This window comes from Nyctereutes procyonoides, unplaced genomic scaffold, assembly GCF_905146905.1.
Source record: "Nyctereutes procyonoides isolate TBG_1078 unplaced genomic scaffold, NYPRO_anot_genome, whole genome shotgun sequence".
NCBI lineage: Eukaryota > Metazoa > Chordata > Mammalia > Carnivora > Canidae > Nyctereutes > Nyctereutes procyonoides.
In genome coordinates this window covers 9,886,988-9,902,768 of record NW_026575049.1, presented here as the reverse complement: position 1 = coordinate 9,902,768, position 15,781 = coordinate 9,886,988, and positions in this window count along the sequence as shown.

Sequence of the window (15,781 nt, the reverse complement as noted above, 5' to 3'; positions counted from 1 at the left end):
TCATACCCTTCTTACATTTTTTAATCTCGATTTTATTTTCTTTTGCAGTTGTGAGGGCAATATGAAGTTAGGTTATTTGAAAATATATTTTATAGGAAGCCACTCCGCAAGTATTGTGAAGGGCTCCAGGCACTCTTCTAGGCACTCAGGGTACAGCATTTGAAGAAAGAGTCCCTGCTCTTGTTTTATAGTGAGGGGAAACAATCTGATAATAAATAAGATTAAATGGATACAATTCTCATTTTTTTAAAGATTTTATTTATTTATTCTTGAAAGACACAGAGAGAGAAAGAGGCAGAGACCCAGGCAGAGGGAGAAGCAGGCTCCATGCAGGCAGCCCGACGTGGGACTCGATCCTGGGTCTCCAGGATCAGGCCCTGGACCAAAGGCAGGCGCTAAACCACCGAACTACCCGGGCTGCCAACAATTCTCGTTTTAAATGACTGTATTATATTTTATATTACAGCTGGTCACAATATAGTTAACCTCTTTCAGAGATGTAATTTCCTTTCTTTTACTAGTGTGTGTGTGTGTGTGTGTGTGTGTGTGTGTGTGTGTGTATGATATACTATATATATGTATAGTATCCTGATTTCCTTCAGGTAAATTCTTTTTAAGTGGAATTTCTGAGTCACTGAGTATGTGCAATTTTTAAGTTTTTAAGTTTTTAATGCATGTTGCCAAGTGGAACCCCAGCATTGTTGCACCACACACACCCCTACCGGCAATCAGGAGGGTGCCCAAAAAGCTTCACCACATCTTTTCCAGTATTTGTTGTTATTTATTTTATATTTGTCATGTTATTTAAATTCCCCTTACACCTATGAGGTTAAGCATTTTCACATGTGCATAAGCCATTTGCTGTTTTCTTTTGTCAGATATCTTTTCCCTTTGCCCACGTTGGCTCCGAGGTATTGCTCTTTTCTCCTTATTGATTTGTAACTGTTCTTTATATATTAAAGATATTAACCCTTTGCTCTACACTTTGTAAATATTTTTCTAGTTTATTATTTATCTTTTTACTTTGTTTCTATTTTTTAAGAAAACATGTTATTTAGAAGTATGTTGTATGATCTCCACATTTTAGGATTCTCCAGTTATCTTTGTTATTGATTTCTAATTTAATTCTGTGGTCTTAGAGCAGGCATTGCATGATTTATATTCCTTTAAACATGTCAAGGTGTGTTTTATGGCCCAGAATGTCATCTATCTTGGTGAGTGTTCCATGTGAACTTGGGAAGAATGTGTATTTTGCTGTTGTTGGATGAAGTAGTCTATAAACGTCCATTATATCCAGTTGATTGATGGTGCTGTTGAGTTCAACTAAGTCCTTGCTGATTTTTTGCTGGCTAGATCTGTCCATTTCTGAGAGAGGGCTGTTGAAGTCTTCGACTGTGTTAAAGGATTCCCATATCTCTCCTTGAAGTTCTATCATTCTATCAGGTTTCGCCTCACATGATTTGACACTCATTGGTTAGGCCCCTACTTCTTGGATAATTGACCCCTTCATTATATGTAATTCCCTCTTTTGTCCATGATAACTTTCCATGCTTTGAAATCTGCTATATGAAATTAATATTTCTACTTTTGCTTTCCTTCAATTAGCAATTGCATGATACAGTTTTCTCCAACCACTTGCTTTTAATATATTGGTGGCTTTATAGTCAAAGTGGGTTTCTTATAAAAATATGCGGTTGACTTGTTTTTTAATTCACGCTGATGATCTCTGTTGGTGCATTTAGGTCATTGATGTTCAGAGTGATTATTGAGGGCAGCCCGGGTCGCTCAGCAGTTTAGCGCCTGCCTTCAGCCCAGGGCATGATCCTGGAGACCCAGGATTGAGTCCCACGTCGGGCTCCCTGCATGGAGCCTGCTTCTGCCTCTCTCTCTCTCTCTCTCTCTCTCTCTCTCTCCCTCTCTCTCTCTGTGTGTCATGAATAAATAAATAAAATCTAAAAAAAAATAAATCCTCAAAAATAAATAAATAAATAAATAAATGAATAAATCCTCTATTAAAAAAAACAAAGTGATTATTGATACAGTAAGATTAACATACACCCTACTTGTTACTGTTTTCTGCTTCTCTGTTCTTTGTTCTTGTTTTTGTCTTCCATTCTTTTTTTGCCTTTGTGGTTCTAACTGAGCATTTCATAAGATTCCATTTTCCCTCTTTTCTTAGAATATCAGTTATATTTTTACCTCTTTTAGTGGTTGCCTTAGAACTTACAATACATACTTAACAACTAATCCAAGTCCACTTTCAAATAACACTATGCCACTTCATGCATAGTATAAACACCGTATCATAACAAAATAATCCTAATTCTTCCCTTCTGTCCCTTGTATCTTTGCTGTCATTCGTTTCACTTATGTGTAAGTATGCATATATATATATATATATATACATATGTATGCTTACATATATGAGCATACACAATAGAATACATTGTTGCTATTATTTCAAATAAACTATTATCTGTTAGACCAATTAAAAATTAGAAATGTAAGTGTTTTATTTTACCTTCACTTATTTTTTCTTATTGTCCTGCCTTTCCTTATGTAGATCTGAGTTTCTGACCTATATTATTTTCCTTCTCTCTAAACAACTTCTTTTAACACTTATTGCAAGTAGTAACAAATTCCCTCAATTTTTGTTTGTCTGAGAAAGTCTTTATTTCTCCTTCAATTTTGAAGGAGAATTTCATGGGGTACCGAATTCTAGGTTAGTGGGGTTTTTCTTTCTCTTAAAGAAATACTCTTTTAAATACTTCACTCTCTTTTTGTTTTCATGGTTTCTAAGTAGAAGTCAGCATAACTCTTGTTCCTCTATAGGTAAGGTGTTAGTTTTTTCTTGATTCCTTCAAGATTTTTTTTTATCTTTTATTTTCTGTACTTTGAAAATGATATGTCTAGGCGTTGGATTATTTTTGCTTCATTTTGGTTTTTTTTTTTCTTGGCATTTATATTGTTTGGTGTCCTCTGAGTTTCTTGTATCTGTGGTTTGGTGTCTGACTTTAATTGAAGAGTAATTCTCAAGTCATCGTTTCAAATATTTCTCCTGTTCCTTTCCTTTTTTTCCCTTGTGGTATTCTCATTATGCATATGTTACATCTTTTGTAGTTGTCCCATAGTCCTTGGATATTCTGGTGTTTTTTTGTTTTTTTCAGGCTCTTCTCTTTGCTTTTCAGTTCTGGAGGTTTCTACTGAGATATCCTGAAGCATAGAGATTCTTCCCTCAGCTGTGTGCAATCTACTAATAAGCCCATCAAAGGAATTCTTTATTTCTGTTAGAGTGTTTTTGATCTCTAGCATTTCTTTTTGGTTCTTCCTTAAAATTCCCATCTCGCTGCTTACATTGCCCATCTGTTCTTGCATGCTGTCTACTTTATCCATTAGTGCTCCTGGCATATTAATCATAGTTATTTTAAATAATTCCAACACCCCTGACATGTCTGGTTCTGATGTCTCCTCTGTCTCTTCAAAGTGTGTTTTTTGCTTTTTGGTATGCCTTGTAATTTTTTCTTCATAGCTGGACATGATAGACTGAGTAAATTGAACTGCTATAAATAGGGGCGTGGGATGGGAAGAGAAGCGTTCTATGGTCCTATGATTAGATCTCAGTCTTTTAGTGAGCGTATGCTTATAGACTGTGAACTTCACAAGTGTTCCTCAGTTTTTTCTCTTCATCAGGTGTGACAGGATGGCTAGATTGGGCTGAAGCTGGGTATTTTCCTTCTCCTACGTGGAAGGTTGGGGCCAGCTGGAATGTGGTGTTTCTCTTCTCCTGGGGTTAATTAGATTCTAACAATATTCCAACAGGTTCAGAATTGGCTAACTTGTTTCTGCTGAGGGAAGGCCTTATTAAGAAGAATGGAGTGCTCTAGCAGTATTTTAAAATGGCTCCTTTCTCCTCAGCCTAATAGAAGCACATCAAAGTTTTTTTTTTTTTATATATTTACTGTGAGAATTGGTCAATCTCCTAGAGGTAAATCCCACAAAACAGTGGGGGCCCCTTTATGATGGAATCTCCCTAGAGTTTTTGATTCTCAGAGTTGCCTACACTGGGCCTCCAAAAATTTATCAGTTTAAGTGTTCCTACCCTGGCTCTGCTTCCCATGGCATTTCCATCGTGATTCTCCACTCTAGTAAGCCACAGCTCCCTGTTTTAGCCTGTTTGTTTTTCTAATCTTGGGGGCAGCAGTTTGCCCTGTGTCCTCCCCTTTCTTAGGAATCCAAGGAGAGTCGTTGACTTTTCAGTTCGTTCAGATTTGTACTTGTTTGGGTTGAGTGGCAACTTCTAAGCTACTTACATGTGGGACCAGGAACTGGAAATCTGTTCCTGTTTTTTAAAAGCCTATATACCTTGTGAATTTTTAGGTAAATCTTAGCTATTAATCTTGTCCACTGTGAATTTGGTGTTTATTTTTATATTTGGAATAGCCTTGCCCACAGCAAGGTGGGAAAAGTACAGATCCATGTTTCTAGTTCTGTTAAAGCGTCTTATATTATCGGTATATGGGAAGCTTAGAAGGCAGTGTCACAAAGACATTCTCCTCTCCTGTGACACGGTTTTTTAAACATTGGTTGTGCGATGGGTTTCTTATTAGAGAACCAGGAACAGGGAAACACTGAAAGTTGACATGTTTCAGGATAGTAAGAGGCATTGAGAGGCCAGCTGCCCTTTGTTCCATGCATGCTTCTCCACAGGAAGGATATGATGGGGTCTTTCATCTATGCTTGGTATATGGTAGACGGAGTAATACTCTCCCACAACATGCATATCCTAATCCCTGAAACCTGTGACTATGTTACCTTCCATGGAAAAGTACTTTGCAAATGAGATTAAGTTAAGGAACTTGAAATCAATCCCCCTCCCCCCCAGGGCCCAAAGCAATCACAAAGGTCCTTTAAAAAGGGAGACAAATGGAATATTACTCAGCCATTAGAAACGACAAATACCCACCATTTGCTTCAACGTGGATGGAACTGGAGGGTATTATGCTGAGTGAAGTAAGTCAATCAGAGGAGGACAAGCAGTGTATGTTCTCATTCATTTGGGGAATATAAATAATAGTGAAAGGGAATATAAGGGAAGGGAGAAGAAATGTGTGGGAAATATCAGAAAGGGAGACAGAACATAAAGACTCCTAACTCTGGGAAACGAACTAGGGGTGGTAGAAGGGGAGGAGGGCAGGGGGTGGGGGTAACTGGGTGATGGACACTGAGGGGGGCACTTGACAGGATGAGCACTGGGTGTTATTCTGTATGTTGGTAAATTGAACACCAATAAAAAATAAATTGATTATAAAAAAAATAAAAACGGAGACAAAGAGTCAGAATCAGAGAGAAAAGGCAATGAACAATATAAGCAGAGGTCGGAGAGAAAGAAAGAGAGTCTGCTAACTTTCAACATAGAGGAAAGGGCCAAGAGCCAAGAAATGCAGGTGGCTTTCTAGGGACTGGAGAAGTCAAGGAAGTGGATTCTCCACTAGAGCTTCCAAAAGGAATGCAGCTATGCCAATACCTTGGTTTTAGGGCTTTGAACCTTCATAACTGTAAAATAATAAACCTGTGTTGTTTAGGCCATTAAGTTTGTAGTAATTTGTCATAGTAGCAATAAGAAATTAATATAGGATTGTCAGAGTACAGGTCAAGTACAGGCCCAATCCCCGCAGTGGTTTCCGAATACCGTTGCTTCTTAGCCCCTGTCCAATTTAGTTGGCTACTGCCAGGATAGTAGGATGGATTTCACCAACACTGCATGGTCTTAGAACACTGGTATCTTACCCAGAAAGAGCTGGTTGGAGTCAGGTGCCTCAGAGTAAAAGGGCAGGACCTTGAGGCTTTTGGTTCTTTCCCTTGAATTAGCCCAGAACATTCCTATGAGTCATCAGAATATTTCATTCTGATTGGTTTCTGACAGGGACAAACATTTCTCACCTTTTAGGATTCTTGTGAGGATGCAGTGAGTTAGTACATATCCGTGTGCCCCTTAAACCATTGCCTGGTACCTTTTAATGTTTTTAGTAGGTGTTAGCTGTTATTTGTGTCAGAGTTCTCCAGAGAAACGGAACCAATAAGATGAGTGTGTATATTCTGTATGGAGGTTTATTTTTAGAGAGTGACACAGTTGTGGAGTCTGACAAATCTGAGATCTGCAGGGCAGGCCAACAGGCTGGAGATCTAGGGAGTAATATTTTTTTTAAAGATTTTATTTATTAATGAAAGACACAGAGGGAGGCAGAGACCTAGAGGGAGAAGCAGGCTCCTTGCAGGGAGCCCCACATGAGACTCAATCCTAGGACCCCAGGATCATGCCCTGAGCCAAAAGCAGACGCTCAACCACTGAGTCACCCAGGCATCCCTAGGGAGTAATTAATGAAGTCTAGATTTCAAAGGCAGTCTGGAAGCAGAATTTGTCCTCCCTTGGGGACTTCAGGCTTTTTCTTTTATGGCCTTCCAATGATTGGAAGGCGTCCATCCACAGTATGGAGGGCAATCTGCTTTATTCAAAGGCTATGGATTTAAAAGTTAATCACATCTCAAAAAAATCCTCACAGCAACATCTAAACTGCTATTTAACCAAGCCTCTCAGTGCCATAGCCTAGCTAAGGTGACACAGAAAATTAACCATCATGTGGTTATTTGTTTCCTATCTTATTTCAGTGGCTAAGACTTCCAGGAAAATATCAAACGGTAAAAGCAATACTGGGCTTCCTTGTCCTATTTCCAGTTCTAACAAGAATGCTATATGAGGTCTTCATTTGCTATCTCAACTAAGTACAACCAAGAAACTATTCTCTAACCCCACTTTAGTATATTTTTAATCCTAAATGGGTACCATCTGCTAAGATGATTATATAATTTTTCTCTTTTGACTTATTGAAATGATGTTTTATTTATGGATTTCCTATTAATAAACCATTCCTTGCATTCCTATGGTAAATCTTACTTGGTCAGACTGTAGTCTTCAGATGCTGCTGAGTGTGATTTCTTTGTATTTCAGTTCATTTTCAACTTGTATTCCCAAGTCCTTGTCAGTTGTCTGAAGGGTTTTATTTTTAATTGTTTGAGGTGGAGGGTCTGCTTGGGTGATCTTTGTTAAAATTTGGTGTTTTCATTGTTCTCTCTTCATAAAGTGGGTTGGTAAGGGTTCCATGTTTCTCTGTGCCATGTAGCCATTCATAAAGCACAGGACTAAATGTGTTCTTGTGGCAAGATACATAGATTATCTCATAACAAAAGTAATTTGGTTCCCCCCCACCCAGCAAATTCCTTTCCGTTGACTCTGTATTAACATATTAATTCAATATTACATTAAACATCAATTTAATATTTTTTAATGTAAATTTCCCTTACAAAAATATGACCTTTTTTTTTTAACTGTCTTTTGGATCACCTACATTCTGGAATTCTCTATAAACCTCCCAACTTAAAAAAAAAATCCCTAGTAAGAATAGCCAGCTGTTATTCAAGAGGGGTGGCCATCCAAACCCTGGTTTCCTTGTGAATCATCCTACTTTAGAAGTCAATCCTATATTCTTTGACAAATGGTAATTTTCCTCTTCAAAAGCATCACTGTGTGGAGCTTCTCCTACACTGAGACCAGCATAGGCTGACTCGTTTTACACTTCATGTGGTTTCCTACAAAACAAACCCAAACAAACAAAAGTATAAAATACGTGTGGCCATTCCTGGCTTTTAAAAAAAGCCAAGGTTTGGCCTGGGTGGTCTTAGTATCATGCAGAACTCGAGGCTTTTCTTTAGGGGACTCAGCTGCCACTGAGAGGTCTGGGTGACTTCTGTTTAAAAGTGAAGCCAGCAGTTGGAACAGTAAATTCTGATTCAGAATTTAAAAGCCTGCCCTGCCACCCTGCATGCTGCCCTCTTCCCAGCAGATGGCTCAGATGATGATCTCCAGCGAGGCCAAGAGCCAACTGCAACATTGGTCCAATATTCACTGAGGCCAGGCTTTATACTTAAGCTGCTTTATATTTAACTCTTATTTGCTTTCTGGTGATGCATTTTTTTAACTAGTCACACAACTGAAAATTGTTTTCACAAACCGGCATCATTCAAACAGTGTCCTGGAGCACACTGGGGAGGTCAGTGGGTGTTCGAAGAGGTGAAAAAAAGATTCTCCAAATAAACTTGGGACACGCTGGGTTAAACAAAACTCTACTGACTTGACTGCACAACTCCACAGAGTCATGAGTACACTGATATTTTCTGTGACCTCTGAAACTTTTCTCCTGCGGTACACCTACTAACATTTCCAAGGACGCTGTTACTGGGCTGAATATATTTTGAGGAACATTATCTTGAGTAATTACAGTTGTTATCACCTACACTGAATGCTTACGAGATACTAAGTACCGTGTTGGGGATTGTACATGGCATATCTCACTTAACCCTTACAACATCCCTAGGAGATGGGCCTTATTCTATTCATTGCACAGTGGTGTCCTGGTTAAGTAGTTGGCCCACAGTGATGGTACCAGTGCATCGCAAACCCTAATTTGCATCCAGGTCTGTCTGATTCCAAAGTCTATGTGCTTAACTGGTAAGCTACATTTGTCTTTGCGCTACTACTCTTTGAAATAGCCGCCTCATAAATTACTACATTGCATTACATTAGCATTTGCTTTTCCTCATACTCTGAGAACTAGCCTCATCCTCATGCCCTGAGAGCCAGCCTGGCAGATCCTTGGGTCAGTGAGCACCTTCCCACCATGCTGCAGCCACTCAACCGATGAGAGCTGCATCAAGCCTATTGGGAATGTACAGTGGTTTCTGCCTCTGTCTGACATTAATGTGTGTCAAGAGGTGTATAAACGATGTCACCAGGCCTTCTACAAAGAAACACCCAAGGACACCAAGTTGGATATTAAAGTTTGATAGCATCTTCAAGGACATAGTAGAGGAAAGAGAGGGTAAAGCTTAGTGGGTAATTAGGGGTTGGTGGAAATTCTTTGGTAAATGAAGAGCACCACACCGCTGTGGTCTGGGAGGAGTGACCAGCCATTGTGTGAAGCTCTGGCTGGAGGCTTGCCCATAACCTCAGGATTTAAAGAGGAGAGAAAAGCGAATGCCAAAGAACTTGCTGGAAACACCTCTCTGCAGGAATCATTCCATGCACTGCCATGATTGCATTTAAAGATCCCATCCCTGGTGCTAATGGGATAGCCTTGTGCTGCCTCTTTTAATAGCTTCCATATTTCTCTATCCAGTGGCCAGCCTTCTTCCACACTGCCCTACACGGTCTTCCCCACACAGAGGTAAAAAATTTACAATGATATAATTTTATATATCAAAGAACTACTCTGTGAGGGCCATGGCAACATGTTCTATGGGAAGAATGCCCAGTTTAGAAATCTCCTATCTCAGGAAATCTGGGGGTGAAAATTGCTAGACTTGGAATATGTAGCTTAAGGGAACCCTCCTCCTACAATCTTCACTCTTAAGGTGTCTCCTCACCTTCCCTATTAAAAAAGGTGAAGTCTTTTCCACACATAGGAGTTAGTGATTGTTATGTAATAAGCCACCCCTACTGCTAGTGGCTTAAAATTGCTCGTACTTGTCACATACAGATTGGTTGGGGAGTTCTGCTGCCTGGGGCTTGACTTAACTGATCTTAGCTTGGCATACACAGGCATCTGTGGTTGGTTGGTTAATCAGGGGGCTGGCTGGTCTAGGACGGCCTGAACTAGGAACACTCCCCTCTGCTCTCTCTACCTCATCCTCCAGCAGGCTAGCCTGGGTTCATTCTCATGGTAATTATAGGAGTTGAGAAGAGGAAAAAAGCAAACTCCCACATATAAGAAGTTTTTAAGCCTCCAGTTATGGTACATTTGCTAACATTCCATGGGCTAAAGCAAGTCTTAGGATGAGCTCAAGCGGAATGGAAGGAAAGAGCAAAGCCATAGGGGGAAGGCCAGGGTAGGCACTCTGGTACATCAAATGGATCTCTTGACTTGAATTCAAATCATATGCTAATAGAATGATAAAAGTGGCTAGGTATATAGCAAAGAACTATATTAACCTTGGCCCTACTGCGACTCACAATTCTAGAATTAGCCTAAAACCTAATTCAGACCCAATTCAGAATACTGGATTGACTTCTTTGTATAACTTTGACAACTGACAGAGATCAGGACATGCCACCCCAAAATATACCATTTTGGTGTAAGTATTATTTTAAACTGAAGACATTTTAAATTCAACAGAGGCAGAAAAGCGGCTTTGTGGTGCTTTCCTTATCTGACTAAAAGCAGAAATTCCTGGGAAATCAGTCTACCATAAATTCCCTTGTTGGGGTGTTCTGTTCCCAGGACAGAGACCAAGAGTAAACCTAATGTAAATCCTCTCTCCAGGGCAATTTTATGGCCTTGAAACACATGAAAACACTCATACCACTATAGACAAGCATCACAAACTTCTGTATCTCCTTTTCTCCTAAAATTTCATTTCATTCCTTAAAAAAATTTCCCTGTAGAAGCCTTTCCTCCCCTCTCTTTCCCCTACTAATTTAGGCATATAAGCCCTAAATCTACCCACCTCTTTAAGTAACTCATCATTGAGCACTCCTGCATATATGTATCTAGATGTGTAAATAATAGATGTGTATTAGATGTGTAAATAAATGTTTTCCTCTGTTAATCTGCCTTGGGTCAATTTAATTTGTAGGACTCAGTCACTCAACATAAGCAGGTACAAGAAAAGTTTTCCTCTCCCATACAGTACCACTTCTATGACCCACCCAGGTCAGGAACCATACCCTAAAAATTCCTTGCTATTTAAACTGCTTAAATCGGAGTCTTCTGTTGTTCATAGCTAATAATATCCTTTTTTTTTGGAAGATTTTATTTATCCATGAGAAACACACGTAGAAAGGCAAAGACACAGGCTGAGGGGAGAAGCGGGCTTCCTGTGAGAAGCCAGATGCAGGACTCAATCCCAGGATTCACGATCCTGGGATCACAACCTGAGCCAAAGGCAGACACTCGGGATCCCTGGGTGGCGCAGCGGTTTGGCGCCTGCCTTTGGCCCAGGGCGCGATCCTGGAGACCCGGGATCGAATCCCACGTCGGGCTCCCGGTGCATGGAGCCTGCTTCTCCCTCTGCCTGTGTCTCTGCACTCTCTCTCTCTCTCTCTCTATGTCTATGTCTATCATGAATAAATAAATTAAAAAAAAAAAGGGCAGACACTCAACCACTGAGCTATCCAGGTGCCCTTAATAATATCCTATCTAATTGGATATTGTGTTGGAATTGCCAGTTGAACAGCTGAAGGGAGATATCAAGGAAACAAATGCACGTATGAATCTATATTTGAAAATAGACATAAGGGTAGGAGATAGAAATTTGGAGGTCCTAGGCACGTAGATGTCATTTAGAGCCATGTGACTAGATGAAATCCCATTGGAAGGAATGGAAAAAGAGCAGAGAAAAGAGCTCAGAACTGAGTCTTGGGGAACTCTAACATTCAGAGTTTGAGTAGGGGGCAAAGAGACTCAGTAACCAAGGAGGTAGGAGGAGATCCAGAATAGTTGATACAGAAGCTCAAGGGGAAAGAAGGGATCTTGAGTAAAGAGGACTTGGATTATGTTGAACCCTTGTGAGAAGTCCTGCTCTAAAGCCTTTCTGCATGTACAGAATTTCATCTCTTCTAGAACCCACACCCTTGCCCTCTATGCTCCAAGTTACTGGACTTCCTTTTCTTCTATCTCCCATCTCCCAGCCATGCTCTCCTTACCTCTGTGGCTTCACCTGTGATTAAACCTCCACATAAAACATGCCCCCTCTTTACCTCTCCTCTCCAACTCCTGCTCTTCTGGGTCTCAGCTCAGATGCCACTGCTCTGGATCTGGCCTCAGGTCTCTTGCAAGATGCTTCCAAAGAACTCCACGCTTCCCCTGTTGAGTTAGTCTGCTTGGGCTGCCTTAACAATACTACAGATGAGGAGGCTGAAGCAACAGAAGTTTATTTTCTCCCAGTTCTGGAGGCTACCCCTCTGATATCAAGGTGCTATCACTGCTGGTTTCCAGTTAGGACTCTCTCCTTGGCTTACAGGTGGCTGGCTGCCTTCTCACCATGTCCTTGCATGGCCTTTCCTCTGTGTGTGAGTGTGGAGGATGCTCTGCTGCCCCCCTTCTTAGGAGGACATCAGTCCTGCAGGGTTAGGGCCCTGCTCTTATGTCTTCATTCAACTTCAATCACCTCCTTAAAGGACTTAGCTCAAAAAACAATCGATTGGGCTTTAAGGCTTCCACATGAAAATTGGTGGGACGCGATTCAGTTGCTAACACTCCTCAAACATGTATTGGAAGACAATGTCTCTCTTCTCTATTTGACTATAAGTGCTGTGAGGCCAAGTCCAGGCAATGTGTACGGTATGTATTCTATTCTCTCCACATAGCACAGTGCCTCATGGTGCTAGAAATATTTATGGACAGAATGAATGAGCTCAGGGATGCGGGGTCTTCATATTCTATGCCATCTGGCTACCCCACAGAGCTAGCCAACGCTGCACCCTAGCTGGGAATGCTCCTCCCACGAGTGTCCCATTTTCCATGCTCCACAAAATCTCACCCATTTGGAATAAATGGAGGGAAGCCTCGTGTGAATTAGGGAGAAATTATAGAATTTTAGAAGAAGTTTTGGCATTCTCAAGTAAGCTCAAAAAACAAAAACAAAAAACCCTTCATATCTGAAGTTCTCCTTTTGCAACGCATTCACTAATCTTTTGCCTTCGAACAAATGATATTGAAATGGTTTAAAATGTGATGAAGAAGCTCTTTCTTCAGTAAATGAAGCAATCCTCCCGAAAGAGGTCTTTTGATCCTTTATTTGGTAAATTCTACTTCTACCATACAGATAGGCTAGAGGTAAACTGAATCCAGTCTCAAGGAAAAGAAAAAAAAAAGTCCCAGTTGAGGATCCCGAAGGTCTCCACATGTTAGGAGAGCTAAAAATGATGAGAAAAGGGGGTTGCAGAGAGGCTCAGAACTGCAGTGTTTCAAAACTCTTTTGCTATATAAAGTCAAAGTAGTGAGTTTGATTTATAGATATTAGGATACTATCTTTAGAAATAGGAAGTCAGCAGTGGTATATATATTCTCCTTCTCCCTTGAAGATTACACACACACATTTTTTTTTTTGAGGATTCAAAGATGATTTGGGAGCATAGAAACTGGCTTTTTTTAGGCTATTTCATTTCTAGGTTTTCCAAAACTCTAAAATATGTTAGGGGCAGGGAAGGAAAAAAAAAGTCTCTCAACAAGTTCCCGATGGTTCACTGGTGTTTAACCCTTCATGTGTGCCTTTTTTCTTTCTAAAAAAATAGAATGTGTTTCGGTAAAGGCTGACTTGGGATGTAAATGCCTAGTTGCAGTGAGAGAGAGACAGAGAAAAGGCGCTCAACCCCCCCGAGGGTTCCAGCTTTCTCTGTGGGGCTGGATTAGGGCTATTATCCCAGTGGTTTCGCAGTGAGGCTCAGGGACATGTGACAAACAAGCTGACTCGCAGCCGTGCTGACACAGACTGTACTAACAATAACACCCGAGCTGACACACCCAGCCTGTCCTCTCCCTCCGACCACAGGCCTATCAAGTGGAAAAATGCCTCTGAGAGGCAGCACAGACAATACCTCTGGCTTTAAGGACATCGCCAGAAGCCAGTTTTCTTTTCTCTTCTTTTCTCCTCTTCTCTTTTTTCTTTTTCCTTTCCTTTATTTTCCTTATTTATTCATGAGGCCAGAGAGAGGCAGAGAAACAGGCTGAGGGAGAAGCAGGCTCCCCCATGGGGAGCCCAAAGCAGGACTCGATCCCAGGACCCTGGGATCACAACCTGAGTCAAAGGCAGATGCTCAACCACGGAGCCACCCAGGTGCCCCAGGAGCCAATTTCTTAAACAACCATACAGCGTAGCAGTGAAGGGCCAGAGGCAGGGAAAGAAGTACTACATTTGTCTATTTTAGCACAGCCCAAGAGCAACACTACTTCGACTCCTTGGGCCCTTGACATAAATGCAGATTTGTGGATATTTTCTGTGATGTGGGTCCGTTCTTGTGATATTATAGAGAGGAACAAGTATGGCCCAGAGATCTGGAGAGCTTGCCCAGAATCACTAATACCCAAAAGGAAAAAGCACAGTGGGCACATGTGCCATGGGCTAGCTCAGGTGTGGCCTGTTTCTTTAGATCTATTAAAAGCCACCTCTAACATTTTTCTCATTGGCCCACAGGCAGGTCTGCAGGGTGATTGCAGCCTGCAGGCCCCAAGTCATTAAAGGAGGCTTTACTTCTGTCACAGTGCAGAGTCTGGAGGTAAGCAGAGTGCCATGCGTGAATTCAGAGACTGTGAGGCCTGGGGGAAGACAACTGGAAAGATGTGCTGGGTCATGTGTAGGTGAAGGCTCTAGCTTAAATGTCTGGAAGCTCTTGGCAAAGTCCAACTTGGCTCCAGGAAAGGATTATGGGCCTCTCTCCAGCACAGAATTTGAGACCACAAGATGTACACTCTGGTCCTGGCAATAACCCACTGAGAAAATTGCCTTTGCTTGCCCTGATGGGATAAGAAGGACCTCAGCACCTTTCAGACCCTCGTAGGCAGCCGCGGTGACGTCCGCACACACACACATGCCAGCCTACAGGGGGTAGTGACCCAGACTGGTAACAGCAGCAATCCTTGCCCTCCTTTGGCCCTGGATTTCCTCTGTCCTCACTGAATCTCCTCCCGGTCAGGAAGGTTATTAAACTTACTTTGTTCATGTCTGATAAGTCAAAACTCTCTGGAGAGGAGCCTGCCCAATTAGCTTTGCCTTCTGAAATGGAATGTCAGTCCTCAGCCAGACTATATTCACAAATGCCCCTAGGATTGACTTGGCTTTCATCGTTTCATGACTTTGGGCCTTAGTTTTTTCATCTGTGCCGGGCATTACAACGACCTACTCACAGAATTGTTATGAGGCTTGAATGAGAGGAAACAATGTATGTGATAGAGCTTTGTAAACTAGGGGGTTGGGGGGAGCAGGGGAAGTAACAGTCATTAATAAGATCCGTTGATCAAAGCCAAATTTATTCGTGTAGCTGTAAGTCGGGGATTCTGGGAGCATGCATTCTTTGCCATTTTCTAGCAGTGTGAACTTGAACAAGCTAATTAAATTCTTACAGGCTAACTGTTCTTCCCTATATTATTAGGAAAACCATGTCAATTTGTATCAAGCTGTTACAAGAGTTCAAAGTATACCCTCTTCCCCTAAGTGGGATGGGAGCACAGAGCAGATGCTTTCTAAATGGCAGCAATGGCTGTTGGGTTAACCCAAAAAACATATGTACAGGGTACTTCTTTCTTCCCTAACTGGCTAGTATTCTTTCCCACTCAAGAATTGAATCTTGACCCCTGTTATTGTTACGAGCATGCAAGACTCGTGGCCCATGAGGCTGATGTCTGAGGCGTGAAGGTAAATAATTCATAGACTGTGAACACCTTGCACACATTTATATGAAGATTAGTATTTCAGTTTCTTAGACTGAAAACAGAAAAGGTACCAGGAAACTTTAAAAAAAAAAAAGGGAAAAAGATAGGGGAAGGGTGCAAACCAAAGCAATTAATGAAGCTTCCTGGGACAGCTTGGTAAATTTTCTATCAATTTAGCCAGACATTGGGATCTTTACCGACTCAAAGGTGAGGGAAAGTCGCTAGGCCTCCCAACTGATAAACTGTAACCTTCAACTTCTAAATCGAGTAAAGGAAAAAAAGACACTAAATTGTTCCAATAA